Consider the following 26,920-nt stretch of genomic DNA (forward strand, 5'->3'; position numbering starts at 1 on the left):
AACTACATTTCTCTCTGATAGCTGCATTACCCAATACTTTAGTTTAGTTCTAGTTTTACAAAAAGACATTTGAAAAGTTTAATAAGAGTGCAGTGTCCTTTCAAGACCAAGTCTTCTAGCATATCAAGCACCAGAAAAATCTTCAAAAATCACAGTGTCTACTGGTTAGCATTCATTAGAGTGACATTTACAATTTCACATGCCCAGGCCTGATTCTTATAATTTCCTATGACGTTCAAGTACCTTGAACTCTTATTGATTACAAGCCATTCAGCATTTTTCAAGAATCAAACAGAGACATGAACATGAAATCAGACGAACTATTTGTCTAGACAATGACTTTAAAGCAGTGCAAACTGTGAATTTGAAATATTTTAGTCATATCTGGAAAACTTCCGCATTTAGAATTTTTCTGAATAAAGTGTGTATATACACATGCATACAGGCACATTCAAATAGAAATCTCCAAGTAGTTTAGAACTGGATTAGGATCATCCTCGGAATAAGAGACTAGATATAAGCCTTTATATTGGTCTGATTCAGCTTACTCGGCCACTGCTATCAGAGCAATAGATCTAAAAAATCTTCAGTGAAAAGAGATCTTTATGATGCAGCAATATTTCTGGAATATTTCTAAATGGTGGAGATGTCAGAAGAAAAAAAATGCAATGTATTATTCCTTCAGTGTGATTACTGTTGAAAAATATAGCCTCTGAATTGAAGTTTTAAGACTTTGATTTGAAAATACAAAATATTTAGCAGATGAACAAATTCAAATGTGTCTGTTATTGAAATTATATTGGGACATATCATTTACCTTTTCCAGTCATTTCATCTACTGAAAAAAAGCAGAAGTGAATGCATCCCTCCCTGTGTACCTAAATGCTGTCCACAAACTCAGACTCATACTCTAGAAAATATTTTCTCTAAAGTACTTTCGTTTTCATTCATTGCACTAAACACAAAAGCAAAAGTATTTTAAATCCCCATTTTTTGTTTTCCTTCTTTTTTGTTTCACAAACTGCTAATTAGAAAAAAATATTTCAGACAAATGATTAACTCGTATCTGCTTTGACACTTGAAAGGTTACAGCAATAGGAAAAGGAAGAGCTTTAATTAAAGAATGAATTATTGACTACTTCATTTTAATTGATGTAGCCTTCTGCTATTATTTTTTGTGTTTATAGATATTTTATGTGATTCTGTAATCAAGATCACACACAAAAACAAGTCTTTAACTACTGAGTTTAAAGAATGAAGGGCTGCTGTATGATCACATTCAGCCATTTAAGTTCAAGAATCATGTGAAGTGCAGTTTCCATGACAACAAGTCACTAATTGCTAACAGAAAATAAAGTAAAAATCAACCTTGACAGAATTTGGCAGTGACATGGAAGCTGAAAAACCTTCAAAACAATTATACGACAATTTTCATGTATGATGAAGAAACACAAGCGATCCCACCTTCTGAGACATGGTGGAAGCACTCAGAGTTCCAGGGTTATTTTGGATTTGGCAAAGCTGGCTGCATACAGTAGTCATTGTGCATAACACTTGATAGTCAACACCTACCTTCAGTAACAGATAAGAAGAGATGTTTGTGATGAGGTGATGAAGGATTTTTGCATCCTTGGGCTACAGATCAGCAAAGGAAAATGCTGTGGAGAATGCATGAAGTAAAGAATGACACAAATAACAAGATTTTAGCATAAATTCACAGGGTAAGAAGAAAAACAAATTAAAGGAGAGCAGAGAGAGAAGAAAAGAGCCATACTCATACATGCCTCTCATGCTAACTTATTAGTGAGCGTTTCAGACACCTCTAGGTTGCAGACAGAAATAGTCTTTTGAGACTAGGGAAAACTACTTGAGAAGCACAATGGTGCCATTCAAAATTTACCAATTTATGAACTGCTGCATATCATTTGTAAAAATTGCTTCAGCCTGAGTTACCTTTCACCAGCTCCGTAAGTCGACTCACTGGGTCACTAGGAGTGAACAAGAACATTTTGATAAATTCAGTTTCCATGACAATGAATTAGCCATGGAAAAGGGGGAGGTGTTGAAAGATCTGTGTTCTGTAGAATACTCTTCAAGTGTTTGCCTGTTTTCATTTTTAGCCATTTAGTTCTCATGGCTCCGTTCCAGGACTCTTTAATTCACCAGTAGCTGTTTTTCCTCCACAGATTAGAGAAGAAATTCATCAGTGAATGTTTCACTCAGTGGCCCCATCTAATGTAAGAGAATATAAAAATGAATTTTTCCAATTATGCTTTTTTGTTTGTTTAGAAAGAATGCATCAGTCTCTTGTTGTTGTTCCACTCTAACCTGACTACAGAATACTTAATCTTTCTTATTTATTGCCCACTATTGTACTTAGGAGTACAACTGTAACTTGCAATTCATTGGGAGTTCATTTTAAATACCCTTGAGCCCCAAAACCAAAACAAAACAATGATTTGGTGCTTTCTTCAAAAGAAACAAGACGATTAAAGTATGCCATATTCCAAAGCCTGCTATAGCCTACATCAATGGGAACGGCTGAGAAAAAGACCTCAAAAACAACTGGCATTTATTTCTGATAGAACTGCTTAATGTTATTTTTCATTTGTCTGCCTTTTGAAAGGTTAAGCCAGTGGGATATTTGTTAGAGTCAGAACTGAAGTCTGCTCAAATTTGGGAATGTCTTTCTGCCATTTTCAGTGGGTCTGGTGTGAGAACCTTATACTAATAAGATTAAGAGTGAAGTTGTTTAACCACTCACAAAAGATACTTATAATTCAGAATAAAAAGTAGCAGGAGATCAGGAAAGCTGTTTCCACTGGCTATTGGGATAGATCATTTTCCATCCCAAGGCAATTGAGACAAATTTGACTCCTTCAGAAAGTAAACCTGTTCTTAGTACCTCCAGCAATATGCTCCCCATTGCCATAAATAAAAATTGAAAGGACTGAACACCTTGTTTCTGCTGTCTGTCTGCTGAACAGCATCATTTCATGTGCTGCACAAGAAATGGAAGGGGGTTTCAACAAGTTATTAAGGTCTGTGACAGCCAAGCACTGGCTAAAGTGTCTGAATGATTTGCAAAAGAAAGAAAACGCTACTAGCAGGAAATAAAAAAAAAAAAAGAAGGGGGAAAAATAGGGAAGAAAAGTAGAGAGAAGGAGAGTAGAGAGGTCCACAGGAAGAGGGAAGGGAGACTGAAATTTAGAGGGGCAGAGGAGGAGGGGAGAGGGAAGGGGCTAAAGAGGGGGGGTGAGCAGGGGAAGAGACAAGAGAATGCAGGGGAGGAGAAGAGGAAGGAGATGATGAAAAAGAGGAAGAGACAGGGTGAGAGAGAGACAGAAAAGGAAAGGAGATATCGCCTTTGTACATACCTCTGCAAATCTCTTTTATGTGTATGTCAGTAAGAAACCAATTTCTATTCACTAATGTATACATATATGATATTTGAATAGCTGGTTTGGTTTATCTTTCCACTGGTAATTCACACGCACAGGAATATTCACAAATAACTGTATATTTTCACTCACAACCATTAACTTATGGTCTCAAAGAGAGAGAGGAAAGGTTATTAATGGGCCACAAAGATGATCTGAGGGACGGGGCACTTCTCCTATGAAAACAGGCTAAGTGAGCTGGAGTTGTTCAGCTCAGGAAAGAGCAGGCTTCAGAGACCTTACCACAGCTTTCCAGCCATCTTCTGGGGGCTTATAAAAAGTAGGGAGAAGGACTTTTTATATAGACAAATACTGACAGGACAAGGGTAAATGGTTTTTAACTGAAAGAGAACAGGTTTAGAACAGATGTTAGGAGGAAATTCTTTACTCAGAGGGTGGTGATGCACTACAACAGGTTGCCCAGAGAATCTGTGGATACCCCATCCCTGGAAACATTCAAGGCCAGGTTGGATGGGACCCTGAGCAGCCTGGTCTAATGAGCAACATCACTGCCCATGGCAGGGGGTTTGGAACTAGATGATCTTTACAGCTCTTTCCAACCCAAGCCTTTCTATGATTTAAAACTGTATTGCATGTGAGGCATCCATTCCACCCTAAAAAACTTCTAATTGAAAAGGTACGACAATTTTTCAAAATGCAAATGCCATTAATACTAGACTTTTGAAAATATTGCAGGGTGGAGATCAAAGTCATTGTTTTAGCCAGTGAGACTTAATTGTTCTGAAGCAGCCCCTCACAGAAGAAAAATAAAAAGAAAAATAAATCCGGGTTGATTGATACTCAGGAAATCAGTAGCCTTGAGTCTCTCAGTCTTTATTTAAAATAGCAGGGGCAGTTGCCATCAGGCACTGGAGTGTATATGGACAAGAACAAACCTAACGACTTCTTTGGTATATCTACCATGTAGAACTGTTTCAACATTCTTAATTCAGATGTGAATGAGGTGTGTTAATAGCTCCACACCTCCACTCCTGGAGCCGAGGAATGCGTGCAGGTAGCATGCGTTCAGGTCCCATTGATATTAATGGTGAGAAATCGCTCAGCCTGCTGTTTTCAGTGAAGCATGGTACAAAGCTCACTGTGAGAGACAGATGTCTGGGGCTTCTTCACTCCATCCATGACCTTCAGTTGGCACCAGACACTGTGGTGCGTCTCGTCTTGTTAACATTTTAACAGGTGAGAGATGGCTAAACAACAGTTCTCTCAGACCTGTAGATTGCTAATAAGTGTCACAAAATACACACCAGAGCTCAGGTGCAGATCATTAAAAGGGAAGCAAGAATGGGAGGAATAATGACATGTCAATCTACCTCAAATCAAGTTTGACACTCCCATGATACTAGTTAGCACCATGCACAGGGAGCTTTGCCTTCTGTTCTTTCGAACTTGAACCAGGAGCACAGCACTGGAACTTATTTCCAGATGCTTTTGGTTAAACTTTGAGCCCCTGCTCAGATTAAGGAAGAAAAGAAGAACATTCAGAATTTCATTTTTTTTCTAATAAAGGTTTAAGTGATCTAGTCAAGCACTGTGAACTTTAACTAATAGTTTCATGCTACAGTAATGGCACCTATTATTTGAATTCATTTCCCATACTGACAGCACAACTCAGGCGTACTCCAGACTATGACATTTTAAGTGACTGGTGATTTTCAGTTGTGCTTCCTACAGTACACTCATATAAACTACAGAGTGGAATATACACACATCTCTGTGCCTATGTGTCTATGTAGACTACAGCTCATGCTACTTTTACTTTTTCTGCTATATAGAGAAATATATACTTTAAAAAGTGCACTATCCTTGGAATATAAGTGTTTTTCCATGCTAAATTTAATCAAAAAAGGAAATACTTGAGATATAAGACAAAAATTCCAAAGCTTTCATTGCTTCAGTAAAGCTGCTGCTATTCTATCCTTTATCCTTATCGACTGCATTTTATAATCTACGGAAATGAAGAATTGAAAATAAATAGGAATGGTACAGAAAATTAGTCAGACTTTTTTTAGACAATCATTCATGTCTCATAGCTACCACACTATTCGTCATCTAGTTTGTATGTGGTAATTCTTACACATAAAAAAACAGGTCACCAACTTCCCCCTCCATTACACTCCAAGCAGAGGTATAACTACAATTTGGAAAGCTATACCTCTGAATGGGAAGAGACTTTTTCTTGCTGCTGCTTATGCAGTGTTACTTGAGGTGCATAAAATTGGAAGCTGATTACAGACAATTCACAGAAAAATGTGACAGGAAATACCTCATGTTTCTTTTCTTCTTTCAGCTCACAAATGCATAGTTGGAAATTTTGATTCAAACTAGGGCAAGGTTAGGAAAAGGAGTCTGAAATTTGTCTGTGTTTCCCACATGGCTTGGAAATCCAGTCCAATTGCCTCCTTTGTATGAGGCAAAGCTTGGCTTCAGCACGTGTTATTCTGATACTTCATTATGCCTTGGCAAGACCACTTCACAAGGATGTTTACTTTGAGTTAATTTTACTTAAGGGATAAAACCTACAACTGAAAAGTTGACAGCTTGTTTCTCCTGAATTTAAGATATGGAATCATGTTAACACTCAAGTATTACCACTGACTTGAAGCTGACCTAGAAACGAGACCGTAGACATTATTTATAACCATGGAACAGAGACCAAAGTAGCTCTTTGGAATGACCAGTCTATCCATTTAGTAATTAATGTCTTTTCTTTTTAATGAGTTTTGCAAAAAATGAAATCCATAAATTTTTAAAAAATTATATTTTCTTTAAAAATACACCTTTTCAGGCAGTGTGATATTAATAATATCTCCATACCTCAGAAGGTGAACTAGCATTATTCATCTGTCCTATTTCCAGTCATGTTATAAAAATAAATTAGATAATGTGAATATGTTTTCCTTTTTCTGTCATGTCTGTTATGAACTCCTATTTATACTCTTCACACAATTGTGGGTGAAGTTTTTATTTTAATTTGAGGTGGAGGTGTTTGTTTGGATTTTTGTTGTTGTTGGCATTTTGAGAATTAGGGGAAGTTCCTGAGAAGTACAAATTAAACCTTTCCTAGATCCACCTTTACAGAAATCTTGTCAATGTTCAAAATCAGCAAAACCTAACTTCAATAAATGGTATTAGGTTCTCTGTAGTGCTGAAGTCAATAGCTCTCTTGTAACAGTGTTATAGTTTAAGCACTGCTGCAGGCCTATACTAGTCTGGAACACAGGATCAAAGAGATAAAAGCACAGTGACAGGATCTCTTTCACTTTATATTCTGCCACTCTAAGGATCTTTACATGAGTTCGATTCTCAGTGACATTTTGTCATTGATTTTTTTTTTTAATATATCTTTTGCATCAATGTTTTTTCAGGAACCTCCTATAAGGAAGATGACATCAGAACAAGTTAAGAGCATGTGTGCCTAATGCATGAAAGACATTGGGACGTTTATCCACCACCTCTATTAAAGATCTGTAAGCAGTGTACTGAAAGAAAGATCTCTATATTCAATCGACTGAATATTTCTGTGTCATCAAGCATTAAAGGTAAAAGTTTTTCATTCAAGAATTACAAAACAGTACCTATCAAAGTACAATCCTCAACCAGATGAATTCTGTGGCAAAACTAACATATCAAAACAAACATTGATCTAACCAGTTCAGACTTCGTTCAGACTTATTCTGACTTATTCAGACCAGTTCAGACTTAGTTCAGTCTACTGTAAGATATTACAAGTCGTATTTTGAAGTGAGTGGGTGACTCTCATTGTAACTTCTTGTCCAAAGCTGCATGATGTACATACTTTTTCCCCAAAGCTCAGCATATTCACTGCTGAATACTTCAGAAATCTGGCTATTTTTTGGGTGAAATAAATAAAAGATGAACTCTCTTTAAAAAGCTCTTCTTACATACCATAATAAAAAAAAAAATTAATACAACTTGTGCTTTTCATTGCTTCCAATCTTATGTAGATGGCTAGGAAACTAAATAAGAGTACAGAACTCAACATAAACAATTGACAAGTTTAAAATATGTTATTATGAAAAATGCTGATGTTCAACTAGTTACTTTTTGCTGTGCTTTAGAAAGGAACTGGGACTTGAAAAAAAAAGTCACAGAATATACAGAATGGATAGAAAGCAGAAATGGACCTGGGGGTGCTGATCAACAGCTGGCTGAACATAAGCCAGCAGTGTGCCCAGGTGGCCAAGAAGGCCAATGGCATCCTGGACTGTATCACAAATAGTATGGCAAGCAGTACTATGGAAGTGTTCTATTGTATTCGGCACTGGTGAGCCTGCACCTCAAGTACTGTGCTCAGTTTTGGGCACTTCAGTTGAGGAAGGACATTGAGGTGCTGGAGCATGTCCAGAGAAGGGCAACAAAGCTGGTAAAGGGTCTAGAGGGTAAGTCCTATAAGGACTAGCTGAGGGAGCCAGGCTTGTTTAGCCTGGAGAAGTGGAGGCTCAGACCTTATCACTCTCTACAACTACCTGAAAGGAGGTCGTAGGCAGGAGGATGTCGGTCTCTTCTCCCAGGCAACTTTCAACAGGACAAGAGGGTGTAATCTTAAACTGAGCCAGGAGTGGTTTATCTTGGATATTAGAAATAATTTCTTCATAGAAAAGGCGATTAGATAGTGGGATAGGCTGCCCAGGGAGGTGGTGGATTCACTGTCCCTGGAGGTGTTTAAGGAAAGACTGGATGTGACACTTAGTGCCATGGTCTAGTTGACAAGGTGGTGTTTGGTCCTAGATTGGACTCAGTGATCTCAGAGGTCTTTTGCAACCTAATTGATACTATGACTCTGTAATATTAAGTCTTCTGATGTCAGGTTGTATATCTGCAAACACATTCAGCTTCTATGTAAGTACAAATCCATCCTACCTATCTACTCAAAAATGAGCAGATGATTTCCAGAAAGAAATTTGGACTTCAGGAGAACTGAATATTCTGTTGGGGGTTTTTACATCACAATGGAAAAATTATGAATAAAGGGACAACTAAATCAGAAATTGGCAGCGTAGATATATTGGTTAAGTGCCTAAAATCAAGAACGAATGAAATGGAGACCAGTCTGGTTCCCTGAACACTTCATTATTCACACAAACAATCTTTACAGGAGAAGCTAAGTCTGGCAACCGACTTAGGCTGTAGCTGACTCTTCCACAGTTCAAGTGAAATCCATGGACACTGAACTACAGACCATTCCGGAAATTCTCTCCCATGGTATAAATTTCATCCACCCACAACATCTAAATTTAAAAAGTACAAGTAATTTAAAATTACATACTTTCACACAAGGTTTTTCTTGAATCACTTTAGATTGAAGGCACATTATTAAAAAAAATTCTGAAATTTCTTTTTCTCATTAAATATTCAGTTACTCTACACAATCAGATCTTGCTTTACAAGCTATAGCCAGAAGCCCCATGACTGGAAAAAGGGAGTAAAGCCGACAGTCTCTAGGAGGACTGAAGTCAGTTAAATATTAGAACCAAGTACATTATGTTGCCAAAGAAAACCATGTCGTACACATGGAACTTTTTCATCCTGAAACATAAAAAAACTCGCCTGATGCAATAATTGAAGAAAGAGCCTCTCTTTAGATACATAAAATCATGATTCATCAAAAAATAACTGGTGAGAACAATGTAAGAAATATAGCTGGGAAATATCAGTAGTAGTATGAACATTGTATTTGGCCCAGACTGAACTGGAAGAAGACCTATTACACTCATTAAAGATGATTGCCAATAATTTTTTAACAAGTTGATGAAAGAATTAGAGTTAGTAAAATTAGCTGACAGTTAAGTCTGGATGTCCTAAGCCCAAGTAATAATGCACTGGAAAGTAATTATATAAAGACAAATACAAAAATTTGTCATTATTATTTGTCATATATTTGTCATTAGATCTAAGCCAATGTCTTGTGCCTCAACTGCTGTGCATACTATATATTTCTATTACAAGTTTGTCTGTACAGAGTTCTCACTCAGCTCTGAAAATGTAGTTTTCTTGCCACTTTTTTTTTTTTTATTCAAGGATAAATGTATTTGTTATGATCAGTTCAAGGAAAGTCCTATTTCTTACAGAGATAGTATACCAACATGTCTCAGCAGAAAAATACAAGCCTTCCTTACCTCACGAGCCATTTTTTATTTATTAATTTGAGTTTGTGCTTGTACCATTTGTACTACCATTTGTATGGTGGTGATATCTCACAGCTTTCTATATCAGTAGGCGGGTCCCTTTGGCACCACAATCCACTATTTTCTTTCAGAAGACAAGTAGTAATATGAAGCAATATAATCTTTTTTTTTTCAATAAACAAAATATTGGCAATGTAACCAAACTACTATATGTGAAACCTGCTGTGTAAGTGGACAGCAGAAGCGGCTTTTGTAGATCCCATAAAATCCTTTCAGATGCCTTATTTACAATAACATTATAAGCAAGAATGTTGCAGATGTGGTGGTTTCAGCATGTAAGAGACAGGAGGATAGGGATTCATGTCATTGTAACATACAGAATGTAAACATTTAAGTCTTTAGCCTTCCTTCCTTAAAGTTAAAGGTGAAAAAAGGCCTCCAGAAGTAATTCCTCCCATCTGCCCTAAATGCCTCCTTTAGGATAAGGTAAATTCCCCTTTGGAGTTGTTTACTTTTACAAATGCAATTTACAGAGGGTAATACAGATATTGTAACCTAATCATGAAATCCTTATCAGAGAAGAAAGGGTTCTTAATCAATGCTAGTTGGGAGAAGTCACATATATATCTTCCAGTAAAATTAGAAAAAGCAGATGTCTAACCCTGTAAATGGACTTTGTGCCTGGAAGTGGACCTACATTTTTTTTGCTCCATAAACTGGCCTGAAAAGAGGTCTCTCCTTATAGACGTTGTGCTTTTACAGACCTTTATTCAGCTTCATAACACTTTCAGTTTCCACTGGATCTCTGGGTTCCTCTCTGTGTTGGCCAGGTGTCATGGTTAGGGCTTTGAACCCTGTACACTATGCAGGCTATGGTTAGTGTCAGAGTCTTCGTACTAAGCTTAAAGCCTTCTTTCTTTGCAGCACTTTTGCTTCCTTTCAGACAGGTTGTTTTGCAATGAAGAGTATTTTATGATTTTATATCTTACATTTGCATGTCTTTCCTGCTCAAGGAGATAATTCCAATACAACTTAGGCATATTTTACTGAAGGATCCAAGAGCATTTATACTGGATCAGCCCAGATTTAATATTCTTCAGTGACTTTTTTCTTTTTCTGACTCAAAAGAACCAACAGCTTCATCATATGTTTACTTTAAATGCAAATGGAGGGGACAGGAGGAGGGAATTGAAAACAGTTTTCCAGTCCCTTGGGGATGTGTGATTATTACTGCTCTACAGCAGCCCCTGCTGGAAAAGGACACATGTCAACCCCACACTCTGCCTGCTTCATAGCTGGTTAGTTGTGTTCCAGCACAGTAAGCAATGACATCGAGGTACACCAAAACCTGGAACCGGTTCTCTTGCCATCTGCATTGGGGTAGCAACTGCTCACTCTTATCACAATGAGGCCTGGATGCCAGAAGAATAAATAATGCTTATGATCCTTGTCTGACATATTCATAGCCTCAAACAATAAGGAAACTGAAAAATATTAGTGTAAGAGAAGCAAAGTGTAAGATAAAGCACTTGAGAAAAGCGTTACTTAAAGTACATGTCATGACTTAGCATCCAAGGAACATTTTTCACCAAGTGAAAGCATGATAAATTATGCTAGTACTGTTTTCTCTTCCATGTGGTTGCTGACAGATGTTTGGAAAAGAAAATCTTCCTTTCTGCTTGACCTTAAAAGCTGTATATTGTAGATTTATAATGCTAAACAGTAAAACAGTGCAACAAAAAAGGGAGTTCTTTTGTGATAGAAACAAAACACTTTTGCTTTGTTGCTCAGATTACATCGAAAAATATTACAAGTTGTTTGTCCTAATAATATTAATAACAATAACAATAAAAATTACAATAATAATAATAATACCACTTATCATTTGAAATGCATAACTAGAGTGGTAAAAAAAGCCATTGATTCCAACTTGTTTTGCCATACATCTGCAATGGAAAGAGGATTCTGCAGGCAGGTTGTGGTAAAAACATATCTATTTTCTCATATTTATCACCACATTTAATCCATTCTTCCCAAATAGCGGTGTAAAATGTGTACATTTCTAATAGGGGTAATATTCTCTCAGGGTTAGGCTGAGTGAAAAACAGTAGTAATAATTTACATGAAAGTGATTCATGTAATGGGGAAAGCTGAAGGAGGTGGGTGTGGGGAAGAGAAGGGATGGAACAAAGGAATACATGAAACATAACACAGGAAACAAACTGATCTAAAGGCATGTAATGACTGATTATTTTTGCACTAGGAAAACTTTCTTAAAGAGGAGGAGTGATTAAGTTTTAAACAATGGCAGACACAAAAATACAAGTAGCCTCAACAGGAAGAGCACCCTGCAATAAAAGACAAGTGCCTCTGGGTTACATCCATAGGGAGTTTCATGTCTTGGAGTTGTTGGAGAAGCAAACAGTATTTTTGTGTAATTTCTCAAGTTTAAGTGGACAATCAGATTTTTCTACATTTTAGGAGAAAATCACAGAGACGTCAGTTTTTTCACATTGATATGTAGTACACAGGCAACAGAGGCTTAGACAATAACTACACTGAGTAACACAAACAAAAAAACCAGTAGTAAGCTCAGGAAAAGTAGAACTACAGAATATGTGGAGTTTGTCAAAATACAAATAATTTCCAGTGGAAAATATTTTCCTTTTTCCTTTTTTTTTTAAATATAAATTTCAAAGAACAAATTGCTTCATTATGTTGCCAATAGTCACATCCTTATTTGAAGAGAATTACTTCTTGAATTTAAACAGTCTGGAAAGTAATTCTGTCCAAAGACTCCTTAAATAATCTAATTCCATTACAACCAAACAGGGCAGAATAATTTCATCAAAGTATTTTTACTCCATGTATCTTGCAGCAAATATTTGATATGGAGTTCAGTAAGCATCACACTGAGAAGTTATACTGTTAACAGACTGTCTGATCCTGAATGTAAGTACTGACTAGAAAATTTTGGGAAATTATGCCCTAAATGTTAGGTAAGAAATGAGAGGAAGAAGCATAAATGGAAGAGGAATGAGAAGGCAAAGATCTCTGAAGTTGGACACTGAGTCTGTAAATATGACAGGTAAAGTTTACATCTGGTGGCATAAAATGTTGCAGTTATTAAGGAATTTTCTGTGATTATCTTTCCGAAGTCAAAAATCCAGTGAGAAATTAAAGTTTACATTTATTTTCCTTCCTTGTAACAGCAATATTCAATAGATAAGGATAGGTAACTAGCCTATATAAACAAAATCTGTCAACTTTAAAAGTCACCTTGGGTGTTTGATCTATATCCATCTTTTTAATTAAAGGACATATAATTTGTTATGCTGCTTTGAATAGAAATCACAATACTAGGATAAAAAGATAATTTGCTTAAAAATGTAATGGGAACTTAGCATTGAAAGGCACACCTGGGTGAAACAGGGAACTATTCTTCATGCAATACTCTTTTTAAAAGAAGTAGGCTACAAATGAGACAGTGTAAATCCTTCCTCCCTGTGCTTGCCCTCCAGCTGCCAGCAGCTTACCGCACTGCTACCCAAGAAATATCACTGCCACAAAGCAGCGCTGGAAAAATCACTAATGTATTACCATGGCCAGCCAGCAGAGCTCTCTAGAATTTTTTCATTGTTAATGAATTAGTAATACTTGGAAATGTTTATATGGCTTTTCACAAAAAAAAAAATAAATAAAAATAAAGGTTTCATTATACCAATGGGTATTTGTACCTTTGACGGCCTTCTTGGCAACTGCTATAAAAGCTATGTCTTTGAAAAAAATATTGTAAGGGGGTAGCTTATTAAATTTTGTAAATCATAAGGCCGTCTGCAAATGCAGAGCACTGCAGCTGATTTAGTTGTTGGCCTAGAAACTCTGCTGTTAGGACCATTAAACAGGTCCAGAGTTTAAGTTGCACAGTAAATTACACACAGAAGAAACAGGCACAGCGTCTTGCCTTGAGTTTCCTCCTGTTAAAACCCTGGACTGGCTGTGTTGCAGCATCCAGAGACTCTGACTCTATACACTGTTGTTTGGCTACACTTTAAACAGTGATACATTACTTTCCACAGCCTTGGTTAGTCCAGACAACTGAAAGTTACCACACTTTTCCTGAAACCAACAACAAAGATAAAAAGGAATAAACTGGACTAAGAGCAAAGCTGGTGAAATGCCAGTGAGGGGCCCCAAGCCAATGCCCTACTATGGGTCTTCCTTTTCTTACATCATAAATTACTTAAAATGCTATCTAAATCAGCCTTGTGTGTCGTTATCATCTTGATCTCTGCAAATTCTTTAGCTGTTATTCCTTAACACCAGATGCAACTTTACAAATAAACCACACTGACTGCTCAGTTTGCAAAATACTAAAACACAAGGTAATTACTGGAGAGAGTAAGATAGCAATGCAAACTTTAACTGAAGACAAAGGAAACATTGCTTCTCTATTTTTTCTACAATGTTAAAGGTCAGTATGCAGTAACCAGAATATAATTAATAAAGTTACCTACTCTCTTTTGATGAGTACTGACCTAGATGCACATCAGCCAGTAGCCTCAAACAAAAGAATGCTAATTCAACTGAAGTGCAATATGGATTGTTGTGGTTCATAGTCCTTAACCAGCTGATTTCTCCCTCTACTCTGACTTACCGTGCCTTGTGCTGAACTGCAGCATGATTAGAAACTGTCTAAGACTGTGGGCTTTTGTGAGCAATGGAAGCAAAAACAGTCACTCAAAGAGGTTTGGTTTACATTGACTCAGCAGCTGTCTTGGAGTTCAGTTTTCTAATATCTAGCAAGTAATTTTTTTCATAATAGCTGATACAGGACTCAAGATTTTTACATTCAGCATTGGGCAGGTTATCCTTTCATATTTAGGTTAATAACTGAAATACAAATCTTCCATATTTTGAATAAATAAATGAAAATCTGACTATAAGCTGAAAAATGTAAATCACTGTATATGAACTGTCACCAGGGGGAACTATTAATTCATGTAGCAACTTTCAAGGTTGGAGTGATAAGGACTGGCACATCATAGAAGTACACAAATGTTTAGAAAACAGAGAACTGGCAGCTGTGTAATGACTAATCAAAGATTAAAAGCACAGAGACATGTAACACAACTTAAGCTAACATAGCAATTAAAAACAGGCAAAGAGTATCTTCTGAAATATTTTATAGATTTTGTATGAAAAAACATTTACAGTATATGACCCTGACATATTTAAAAGATTACTTTTGTTGAAAGGAAATAAAATGTGATTCAATAAAGACAAGTCCACTATAGGATGGCATAAACAAATGAACCCATCAGTGACCCATTATAGATTTCCACCAAAAATCCCCCAGTCTGAAACAACAGTATTTTGATGTTTCTTTGGCATTATTCCTACCTGTCTTGGCAGAAGGTTCTGCTACTGGTCATGCAGAAAAAAAAAAAAAAAAAAAGAAGGAACATTCCCCAGAAACATTTTCGCCAAAGCTTCTCAGAGTAATTGGTTTTGTTAAAAAAAAAAAAAAAAAAAAAGCCAAGGAATTGTTATCTCTATAGCAAACACATTTGAAATGAGAACATAACAATGGGTTTGAAAGCAGAGATCTCAATTGAGTAATATGCTACTGAAACAGTAGTAGTTTGACAAATTCCACCAAACTTCTCTCTTCCATCCTCTCACATTTGCTCTCTAGTCCATCTGAATCTCAATGAATCCTACCCACCAGTAGCTGACAAGACTTACTCCAATTCAGATTAGTCAGAGACAGCAAACACTAACAGTAATAGGAAGAATAAGGGAAATATACTTACAGTGTCAGTCAGTACAGAAAATAATAGCACGTTAGCAAGAATAATATTATATGAAAAATATTGACTTTGTTGTAAATGAAAAACTAAATGCAATTTCACAACAGCACACTGTCAAAAAGACAAATATTATATTGAATTGTGATAATAAACATACATATAAAACAAGCAAGGTAATTATTTTTCATAGAATTATAGAAATATAGAATGGTTTGGTTTGGAAGGGACCTCAAAGATCATCTAGTTCCAGTTCCCCAGCCAAGTGCAGGGACACCTTCCACTACACCACGTTGCTCATGGCCCCATCCAATCTGGCCTTGAACACTCCTAGAGATGGGGCATCCACAACTTCTCTGGACAACCTGTTCCAGTGTCTCACCACCCTCACAATAAAGAATTTATTGCGAATATCTAATCAAAACCTACTCTCAGTTTGAAGACATTCCCCCTCTTCCTGTCACTACACATCTCTCTTGTAGGCTCCCTTCAGGTGCTGGAAGGCTACAATTAGGTCACCACAAAGCCTTCTCTTTTCCACACTGAACAATCCCAGCTTGGTGGCCCTTGGTGGCCCTGCTCGGTACTCACTCCAACAGGTCAAGGTCTTTCCTGTGCTGGGGACCCCAGAGCTGGATGCGGTACTCCAGGTGGGGTCTCATGAGAGTAGGGTAGAGGGGCAGAATCACCTCTCTCAACCTGCTGGTCACACTCCTTTAGATGCAGCTCAGGAGATGATTGGTTTTTCCGGGCTGCAAGTGCACATTGATGGGTTATGTCCAGCCTCTCATCTACTAGCACCCTCAAGTCCTTCTCATCAGAGCTGCTCTCAATCTGTTCATCCCCCAGCCTGTATTGGTGCTGGGGGTTACCCCAACCCAGGTGCAGCACCTTGCATTTGACCTTTTTGAACGTCATGAGATTCCCAAAGGACCACTTCTGGAGCTTGTCCAGGTCCCTCTGGATGGCATCCCATCCTTCAGGTGTGTCAACCCCATCACTGAGCTTGATGTCATCTGCAAATTTGCACTCGGGCTCTTTGTCTATGACATTCATGAAGATATTACATAACCCTGTTCCCCGTATGGATCCCTGAGGGCCACCACTTCTCACTGATGTCCATTGGGACTCTGAGCCATTGACTGCTATCCTCTGGATGTGACCCTAGTCTACGATGAGACTCTGGTTAACCACTCTGGATAACCACTTTCTTATCCATCATACGATACACCCATCGAGTGCACCTCTCTCTGCAGTTTAGAGAAGTATGTTCTGAGGGACCATGTCAAAGGCTTTACAGAAGTCCAGAATAAATGAAGTCAGTAGCCCTTCCCTTGTCCACTGATGTACTCACTCCATTGTGTAAGGCCACAGGACCTGCCCTTGGTGAAGGTCTCGAATCACCTCCCTGTGTGATGTGCTTTAGCATATCTTCTAGGAGGATCTGTTCCATGATCTTCATAGGCACAGAGGTGAGGTTGACAGGTTACTAGTTCCTGGGGTCCTTATTTCTATTTTTTTTTTAAACATGGGACAACGTTTCTCTTTTTCCAGTCACCTGGTATGGTTTCATTAATATAATAAATAAATAAACCCATGTAGATCCGGCTAGTCGAGGGTTCAACCACCAAATCCATTTATTGGAAGCAAACAACACCTTTTATATGCATTTTAAAATAGCACGTGATTCTCTTAACCAATCACCATGTGGTACCCCAGTGCTTATGTGTGTGGGAGTACATTCAAGACTTCATTTCCCAGGGTGCCTCGTCTAGCATCCCTACAACACGCCCCCCACAACCTGGGACTTCACCTGACTGCCATGACTTTTCATATGTCATAGAGAGTGGCTTGGCAACTACGTCAGCAAATTCCCTCAGGACTCTTGAATGCATTTCATTAGGTCATGTAGACTTATGTATGTTCAGGTTCTTCAGGTGGTCGTGAACCTGATCTTTACTTGAAGTGGGAAGGACTTTGCTCTCCCAGTCCCCATCCTGCTGTCCATCCACTGGAAAGGTGTGGGAAGAGACACTGCCATTGAAGATTGAGGCAAAAAAAGTTTTTGAGTACCTCAGTCTTCTCCTCATCTATTGTTACCAGTTCACCAGCAATGTTTATCAGGGGAGTACCCATTCTTTGACATTCCTTTTCTGGCCGATATACCTGTAAAAGCCCTTCTTGTTATTCTTTGTGTCCCTTGCCGGGTTCACTTGCAGCTTCACCTGGGCCTTCCTCACCCTATTCCTACACAACTAAACTTCATCTCTATACTCTTTCCAGGTTACCTGTCCTTGTTTTCACTGCCTGTGCATTTGCTTCTTTGCCTTTAATTTGACTTGCAGTTCCCTACCAAGCCATGCCAGTCTCTTACCTTCCTTACCTGATTTATTGTTCCTGGGATTTCTGGGGATTGCAGTTTTCTTGACAGTGATTAGGCCTCTAATTTAGTCAGGTTACTGAATTCAGTTTTAGGCACAACTTTTTCAAAAAGGCAGACAAATTGGAAAGAGTTCAGAGGAGAACAACATAAATGATAAAAGGTTTGGGAAATAAGATCTATGGAAAAGGTTAAGTGAACTGGGCATGTTCAGACTAAAGAAAAGAACACTGAAGTGAGGCATGACATGTCTACAAATACATCGAGTTGCTATAAAGAGGATAGGGACAAATTATTCTCATTAGTCAGTGAGGACAGAACAAGAGCTAATGGGCTTATACTGCAGCAGAGAACATCTAGGTTAAATGTAAAGGAAAAACTTTAACTAATAGAACAGTTAGAAATACAACATGATGTCAAAGCATCCTGAAAAACTCCCTCTGACGTTCAGGTTTTAGCTTACTCTTGCTTCATATCTGGTAGAGGGAGGATCACACGGTGGTTAGGGCTCTAGCCAGCTTTCTTCTGCACTGCAGATTTCTTATGTGACCTTGGGCAAGCCAGTGAGCTTGCATTTCAGCTCCCTAGCTGTAAAACAGTGAGAAAAGCAATTCCCTAGCTCTCAGAGATGCTGTAAGGATAAATAGTTAAGGATTCTCAGACACACTATGAGCCATCCAAGCAACTATACAAATTAAACATTCAAACCAGCCACAGTGCAAACATACCTGTAGGTCCCTTCCCATCCAGAAGGCTTCTGTGAGTGCTGCAATGGGCTTTAGCTAGCACATCCAGACTAGGATGTATTAGGATGATCCAATCTAAGCTGTACCTGAGAAAAGAAAAAGTACAGCATTAACAATAAATCAGTGGCTGATATGACAGCTCACTAGCAGCTCAGCCCAACTACCTCCTGAAATCAGTGGACTCTGCTGTCACAGTGGAAGAAGGATCACGACTGAGTACTAGTCATTAAGCATGAAGAGGAACCTCCTGTCCTAGTCATCTGCATAAGTTCTACCACAATGATGTTGCTGAGATCACTCCTGGAAAGCAGATTAAAATCAAGTTAGAAAGGCAGAGAATATTAAAAGTAAAAATAAAAATATTAAATAAACAAGTTTTTTTTTTGGTTATACTTTTAGTCAAAGGTTTATTCCTATTTTTTGCTTGATTTCATGAGGGTAGTTTTGATAGCTAGAAGGGAGTTGCATTTCCTATCTAAAAGTAATTATCAATAATAAATTCTATTAAAATATCCTATGAAAAGAATTGAGGTTTTGTGATACTAAAAGTAGATGAGATTATGAAAGCTAAAATACCATAAATAAATGTAGTCAGTTTAAATTTGTGATTTATTTACTGTATTTTACCCAGCAAAGAGTTTAACTGCATTATTGTTGTTGTTGTTGTTTTGTTGTTGTTGTTGTGATATTCCTGTACAATAATTATGCATTTTCATCTTACTTATTTGGCTTTACAGACAGACAGAATACACATCTCCCTGCTGTCAGTACAGTGAGACTCACAATAACAAAATACTGTATTTTCCAAGCTGTTTTGTCCTGTGCCTTCTTCAGCTATAGACCAACTATTCCTGCTCCCATTAGCTCAGCTGAGACATCAGACTGCAGTTACCTATAATACATGGAGGTACAAGAATCACTTTTCCAAACATGTCTCACAAATCCAGGTTTTGCTACTGTAGTAGAAACATTCTCTTTGAAGAGTTTGTACTTAAACTATGCAGTGTAAAAAAAATTAAGCATCCTCTAACTCCTCCATTGCAATAGAAAACCCTGAATAAACATGTAAATAAAAGAAACTGATTTGCTATTAGTGTGTAGAACTCAAGAGGCAACAAAATAAGTAAAAAAAATGCAACCTAAAACATTTATGTAAAAATAAACTGAATTTCAAGAGCTGATTTCAAGAGCTGAAACATAAAATGGGACACATTTCAAGAAAAGAATAAATGTGTATCCCCATGGGACAAGTGGTTTCACTGACTAGCAGCTATGCAGAAAAAAGTGATGTAAATGACAGAATAACTGGGAAGTAACTCATGAGCCCAGTTGGAGCAAATGAAAAGCATGACACAAGATCTCAGAAGACCTTGATGAGCTACATTAACCCAAATGCTATAGGCATTTCATCTAGGAAGTTAAATGTTTACTGCATGAGTTATGTGCTATATGCTTATTCATATGCATCTCTACACTCACTACAAAAGCCTTTCAAGTAGAATTGTGTGAACTGTGGATGGTGGGTTTTTTTATTCAGTTGAGAAACCTACAACAAAAATTCAGCTTAATATTTGGCTTTATTTTCAAGCTATTTCAGCCATCTTCTAATCCTCTGGGGGGAAATGTAAAGCAGAATGTGAAATGAAAAATTTGTTTGAAATAAAGAGCTGTAACTTTTTTTTTCAAAAAAAATAAAAAGTAGAGATAAGAAAAAGACTGATAAGGAAGAAAAAAAATCTCCAAAGGGAAAACAGATATGCAAGTCTAACTTTGAACTTAGACACTTCCCACAACGTAATCAAACGACTTGCCAGCCAACCACACATGTATACCAGAGAAACAAGTCAGAATGAGACTGTGGGAAGTGTGGTAACAATTCTGCACTCATAGTACTTTCTTTTGTCTCGTAATACATATATTTGTGCAGCTGATACATTAACCAGCTGTATTTTTTCATGTTGCAGACAACAGTTTGCCCAATAGTTTGTAGACAGTGCTCGGCTAATAAATAAAAAAAAATTTTAAAAAAAACCCCAAAACTAAAAAACCAAAGTAATTAAAGAGTTTAATAACATAGAAGCAGATTTTGTGCACACGCTATACAGAAGATGATCTATGAGGGTTTTCACACATGTACTCCTCAGTGACTCAGTTTTAGTCAAATTATTTTCTGGATTTAGATCAAAAAAGGAAGTAATTAAATCCTTACTTTTCTTTTTGAAATATTTTTTAAAGATTATTATTCTTTAAAAGTTATTTATCTTAGCTCCTATGGAATAATACAGATATTCTACTTCAGACTTCAAGGAACACTGGATGTTATAAAAAATAGGATGTTTCAAAGTATTTCCTGGCATTGTTTAATATTCAATCATATTGCAATACATAGAATCATATAATTGTTTAGGTTGGAAGATCACCAAGTTCAACCATAAACTTAATGCTGCCAAGTCTACCACTAAACCATGTCCCTAAGTGACACATGTACACATCTTTTAAATACCTCCAGGGATCATGATGCAGCAACTCCCTGGGCAACCTGTTCCAGTTGATATCCCTTTCAGTGAAGAACTGTTTCCTAATGTCCAAACTAAATCTCCCCTGGATTAACTTGAGGCCATTTCTTCTTATCCTATCACTTATTACCTGTGAGAAGAGTCTGGCTACCACCTCCTTTCAGGTAGTTGTAGAGAGTGATAGTCTCCCCTCAGTCTCCTTTTCTCCAGGCTAAACAACCCCAACTCCCTCAGCTGTTCATCATAGGACTTACTCTCTAGACTCTTCACTAGATCCATTGCCCTTCTCTGGACTCACTCCAGCACCTCAATGTCTTTCTTGTAATAAAGGACTCAAAACTGGACATAGCATTTTTGCCTTAGAGTTTTTGATTTTTTAATTTTTATAGATTTTAAAGTAGCTGTATTATATCCCTACACCTTTAGCACAGTAGTTTACACATTTACCCAACACTGTTCCCCATTCCCTATCACTCCCTCAAAATTCCGTTAATTCCATTAGTTGTTTAGTCTTCTTTTCAATGTAGATTTGCAGAAAGCACCTTAATACCTGCCCCAAAGAATGTAAACATGGGCACAAAGACCTTCAGGCCCAGAACTTTGGAAGGCCTCCAAGGGCTGCACGTGCTGATGAAGAGGAAGATGATGAAAGAGGGGTCCCAAACTCCCCCCGACTTAATTCCCAAAGGGGTGCGCCGAGGGGCGGAACGGGGCAGAACCGGGGGGGTGGACGAATGGAGATTGGATGAACATCATTATAAAATTGTAACAACTGAGTTGAAAGCACGCACGCAACAATTATATTCCTGGAACCTGGTGGCTCATTAAAGCTTTCTGCTTTCTTATCTCCTACCTAATTGGGCCTGGAGTTTTTTTTTTCTCGGTCTTTTAGGCATCAGTATTCAAGATGTGGCCTCACCAGTGCCAAGTACAGAGAGACAATCACTGTCCTGCTGGCCACACTATTTCTGATACAAGCCAGGATGCCTTTGGCATTCTTGGCCTCCTGGGAGTACTGCTGGCTCATATTCAGCTGGTATCTTAGGCTAAAGCCATAGTTAAATATTTCAGTAAGTTTCATGTATTTATTTGTATTTGCTTTCCTTCAAGCTTTATGACTTGAATGATGCCAGTAATAGAGGGGAAACATATTTGTCTTTCTTCACTGTCACTGATGACACAGATAAGTAAAATGGACGTAGGTATTTCTGTTTTCTTTCTTACTAGTGAGGTTTTTCAAGTGTTTCAATAATGAAGAGTTTGACATTCAAAATGTTTGCATCTTTTGCCCTCAGCAGGATATACCATGAAGAAGAATCCCAAAGTTTTGTGCTGATAAGAAATACAGGGGTAATCCAACAAAGTCAACAAGAGCTAGGGAAAAAAAAGATGATGAAATGTAATCCCTCATGTTTAGTGCACCAAAATACATGTAGAGTGTCCCTTTGACCTACAAATAATGTATTGCCACCAGTGCAGCTAGAGAGTGGTTAGACATTGGAATGACAGCAGAGCCCACAGGTCTCTCAAGAGGTAAAATGAGAGAATAAAGAGGCAAAAACTCAGTATTTGCTGTTAACTACTGTTTTAATCTGTTCACTTAGGGCAATGTCAACTATTCTACTCCCCTGTGTACTATTAGATTATTTGACTTGATCAATTAATATAATTTTACACTGCTTTTGGGGAAGGGTAGATCAGTTATAGGAACATATTGATTGTTCAGATATGTTTGATTCAATCTTCTCTATCTACAACTGTCTCAGTTTAATAAGACTGAAAATGTTTTGCTAAGGAGGGTGAGGTAGACCAAACTCCTCTCTCCCAGCAATTGTAAATCCGAAATTAAGAGGCTCCAATCAAGGAAATATGGAAAAAAAGAAAATAACAAATCCTTATTAAAGGATATATGTATATTGGCAAAAAAAAAACCCAAAAAAACCAGCGAAAGAACACAAAACCAACTAAACAATAATCCTGTGCCCAAAAGTCCCCTTCAAAAAGGAAACAGTTTGATACTTCTCTGTCCTCTAGCGCGATTCTAATCCCGGTTGGCAGGAGCGCTGTTGGATCACTGGAGGAGCAGAGCCTGCAGTGCTCGGTGTTGGTCAGCGGGGGCGCTGTTGGGCTCTGGCGGTCGCCATGTGGGGCCCCAGATTGTGGGAGAAGCCAAAATGGAGATCTCCCCCCCACTGAGGAGGGGAAGGGCAAAAGGGGAAAGAAAGGCAGTTTCTTTCCCACGAAACTCACGCTGTCTGTGGCTGGCTACAGTCAGGACTCCCCCCTTTCCTTGACGAGCACAAACTCTCCGATGAAAACCAAGCAGGTCCAGCTGTTGACAGAGCAGACCACAGGCAAGCCGTGGCTGGAGAACAGACAGATGACCAGGTTGAGAGCAAAAATGGCCTCAGAACTTTTTTCAACACACATCTTGCCCCTGTTAAATCAAAAAGGTGAAGTGACCCCCATTTGCAAGTAGAGGAGGAGAAAAAACTCCTCCCCCTTCCTGCAGTTTTTTAGAAGGGCTATTAGCTGGGAGTGCATGTCTGCCAGCTAGTTCTTTTGTACAGTCAATCACCCCTTTCCCCTCCTCGTTCAACATCCTTCTCTTACAGCGGAACAGGGGAAAGGAAAATTTCTACTTGGATTTTTAGAACAAGTAAGCTTATGACAACAATGAAATGCATACAGCACAGTTTCCTTGAGCTCAACAAGAATCAGACAAGGCAGTTTCCTTGCTAACTGCTTCAAGCTCTTGGTAGGTAACATTTAGCTTCAAAAATAACTGTTTCAGCTTTTTCTCTACTTTGTGTTACCAGGTACTGAAAACATGTATGTTCTTTCCTTGTTGGCATGTTTCTTTCCTCTTTTCTCTGAGCTTTTGCTTCTCTGTCACAAGGTTTCAGATCCGTAGGAACAAAAAACCCAAGAAAATCCTTCCACAGTGGTAAGTATTTCAAATGTCCTGTTGGTGACTGCTATTGTTTCAGTTGTCTGGTTCCACTGGGGCATTTCACAGGTTCCCACCTTTATGCCCAAATGAAACAATGCTGTTTACATTCCCTAATGGAAATAGAAGGCATAACCAACATTAAACATATCATGAACAATTGCTGTGCATTAAGAATCCTGATGAAAATAACACAGCCCCAAGCTAAGCTACAAGAAGAGGGTTGTTTAGAAACAGCATCTTAAATAATAGATCAGAAGGTCACTTTTGCTAGGACTGGAAAAGAAACCTGGCATATGAAGACATGGAAAGGCACTGTCAGAAATAACATTGCTTAGACCTCCAACCTTCTAGCTGTAGCATTGGCTTAAGAAGGTAAGAAAATCTGTTTAAAATGTTGACTTATAACCCTTCTTCTCTGATAAAAAAAAAAAGGAGTGCAAGCAGAACAAGGACAACTGACTTAAAAATAAAAAGAAATCCTAGCTCAACTTCACTGTCCCTAATTGTTCCCATCTCACTTGAGTTTTAGTACAAAAATGGTTATTTCTTTCCAAGTGGAGAGCCAAAGCAAAAAAGAAAAAATTCTCACCAAAATTTGTTCAGTTCAAATGCATTTGTTCTCTCAAAACCTGAGTAAAAGTTATGTACTGAGCTGTATTTGTTCTCTTCCTTCATCACTAGACAATACTGATATCCCTCCCTGCACCTGCACAAAAAGGAAATGCAGCAGCTCCTTTAAAAAATCCAACTCCTAGAAAGCCAAGTGATACTTGGCAAGAGCAGCCTTCCCTATGGCAGACATTGAGCTTGCATCAACACCATTCGTGGAAATAATACTACATAAGACAGTAGATAACAAAATGGGTTTCCTGTCACTTCCTTTTAGATGCCTATACTACTTTTTGACTTCTGCTATTAGGCACATACCTTTTTATTATTCATCCTGTTCACTTTTTACAGTCAATAGAGAGGAATAGGCATCTTTGAAGTGTTTCTTCTGACCTGTTTTAAATGTTTACATTAGGATGAGATAAACTGTGCTCCAGTAGTGTCTTACTTTCTCTAGGGTGAGTCATAGGAGTTCAGACATGGACATCTACATTGTACACCTTCACTGTAGATATCTGTATTTTGTTATATAAATCCCAGCCAAAAAGAAAACAAGATCAAGGAAGAAAAAGAGCTAGAAAGACTAAGGAGATGCAGTAATACCAGAGTCCCCAATATGTAATGTAGCCTAGAATTTAAAAGCCAAGAAATAACAAATTTAAAGTTAAAAAAGTTAAAAAGTCAAGCAGCAACTCAAAAAGAACTCAAATATTTAAGTTCATCTTCATTAAATGGGTCAGAAGAAGCATGTAGTCTTTTCCCCTTAATTTGAGACTGAAAGGTCACCCAGCTCAACACCCCATCTGTGGTACATCTGTTAGTGTCCTCATAGGTTTCAAAATATATGAACTCAAGGAATGTTACTCTTTTCCTAATGAAAAAAAGTGAAACCATTTTCTAAAAACATCTTCATATTATTCTTTATTTCTGAAATTACTGTGAATATTCTTTTTCCTGTTTTGGTTCCATTTCCTTCTAACACCTTCCAAATAATTCTATTTGTTTTCACATACATTAAGCTACTTGCAAGCATTAATTCTGGAGGAAAGAAAAGGGGTTAAACTTAATTACAATACTGCTATAGTTGGACTCAAAGCCATCAACTCAGCAAGGGGGTTAAAGTGCAATTAACAGATTTATAGATTAAATCATATCATGACAATGAATTACAATTACTACAGGGGATTTTTTAATTTTCAAATTACCATATCATACAAACTCAACAATTTGAAACATTTTCTTTTTTTTCAGAATAGAAAGGAAATCAAACAATGGAGAGTGCAAAATAATGCCAAATAAAGAATAAAGAATAAATAAAGAAAGAATATTAAGAAAAGAAACAATGCAGAAAATTTTCACTCTGTCAGTAGAGAAGACTACTTTTTTCATGCAATTACGGAAAAAGGCACATATGAAAATTTGTCTTTTTCAGATTTATTCATGTTACACTTTTTCTCATTTTGCAAATAACAAGAAGTATGTAGTACTTTGTAAAAGATCACTGCTTAAAAGATCACAGTTTTTGAGCACTATTTTTTAAGTTTGTAAAGTTTTGTAACAGCAGCAGAGGTTGATAGCAAGAGTATTAGTGGGAAGAAGAACTGAATATGACAGGGAAGTTTGTAGAGTCTTTTGTCTCCTTTAGACTTGATATATTTCAGTACTTCAACTGTTTCTAAATACTTTTTTTCTCTAAGAGTTTTAGTATTCAGTTATGCAATATTGCACTTCAGGTAATCTTATGTGTAAATGAATCTGTAACATTGATGCTAATATGTAGTTTAATTTGTTAGACACAATCTTGGAAAGTCATAAACTCACTTTGCATCTTTATCTACTCATATATTAAAGAAGTATAATTTATAATAAACATCTGCTTTACAATACCGATGTGACAGAAGGCATTAGACAAGGAAAATTGACTGTAGGTGCGAGACACCAAACACAAATATGCATGTATATAAGTAAGTCATTAAATATAGCTGACTGATTTTCTTATGCAAGTCCAAGGATTATTAATATACATGTCAATGTCAAATTTAATAAAGCTGTTCTGTTAATTGTGACTACGGTGTCTTGTACTAACACCTGTCAAGGTGTTTCTGGTGCAGAAAATCTTTGTCATGAATGAGCTAGATAACATAAATTCTAAGGGAACTAGCCTTTTACCTCGGAAGATCCAAATTCAAATACTGCTTTTAGTCTCAAATGAGTTGTTTGTCACACACCACTGAACCTCCAAATATGGCACAGTTTTGCATGGCTGGAAATCTGGGCTCAGGAGACATGAAGGATTGGA

At 37.5% G+C, this 26,920-nt stretch overlaps 1 long non-coding RNA gene across 6 annotated transcripts in view; it reads left to right on the plus strand.

The window, feature by feature from the left end:
* The window catches only part of LOC127467201 (uncharacterized), a 29,898-nt gene extending 3,276 nt beyond the window's left edge, over window positions 1–26,622 (plus strand). The window contains exons 3-7 of one of the 6 annotated variants that reach the window (XR_007902993.1): window positions 2,187–2,237; window positions 6,827–7,000; window positions 22,170–22,257; window positions 23,879–24,006; window positions 25,873–26,622. This is a non-coding gene — a long non-coding RNA (uncharacterized LOC127467201). Of the gene's footprint in view, window positions 1–2,186; window positions 2,238–6,826; window positions 7,394–12,606; window positions 12,722–21,586; window positions 21,912–22,169; window positions 22,258–23,674; window positions 23,818–23,878; window positions 24,007–25,872 lie in introns of those variants that run through there. The other 5 variants (XR_007902995.1, XR_007902994.1, XR_007902997.1 and 2 more) reach the window with 5 other exon arrangements.
* Window positions 26,623–26,920: the final 298 nt, after the last annotated feature.

This window comes from Manacus candei, unplaced genomic scaffold (genome assembly GCF_025592945.1).
Source record: "Manacus candei isolate 608988 ecotype Guabito, Panama unplaced genomic scaffold, ASM2559294v1 h1tg000014l, whole genome shotgun sequence".
NCBI lineage: Eukaryota > Metazoa > Chordata > Aves > Passeriformes > Pipridae > Manacus > Manacus candei.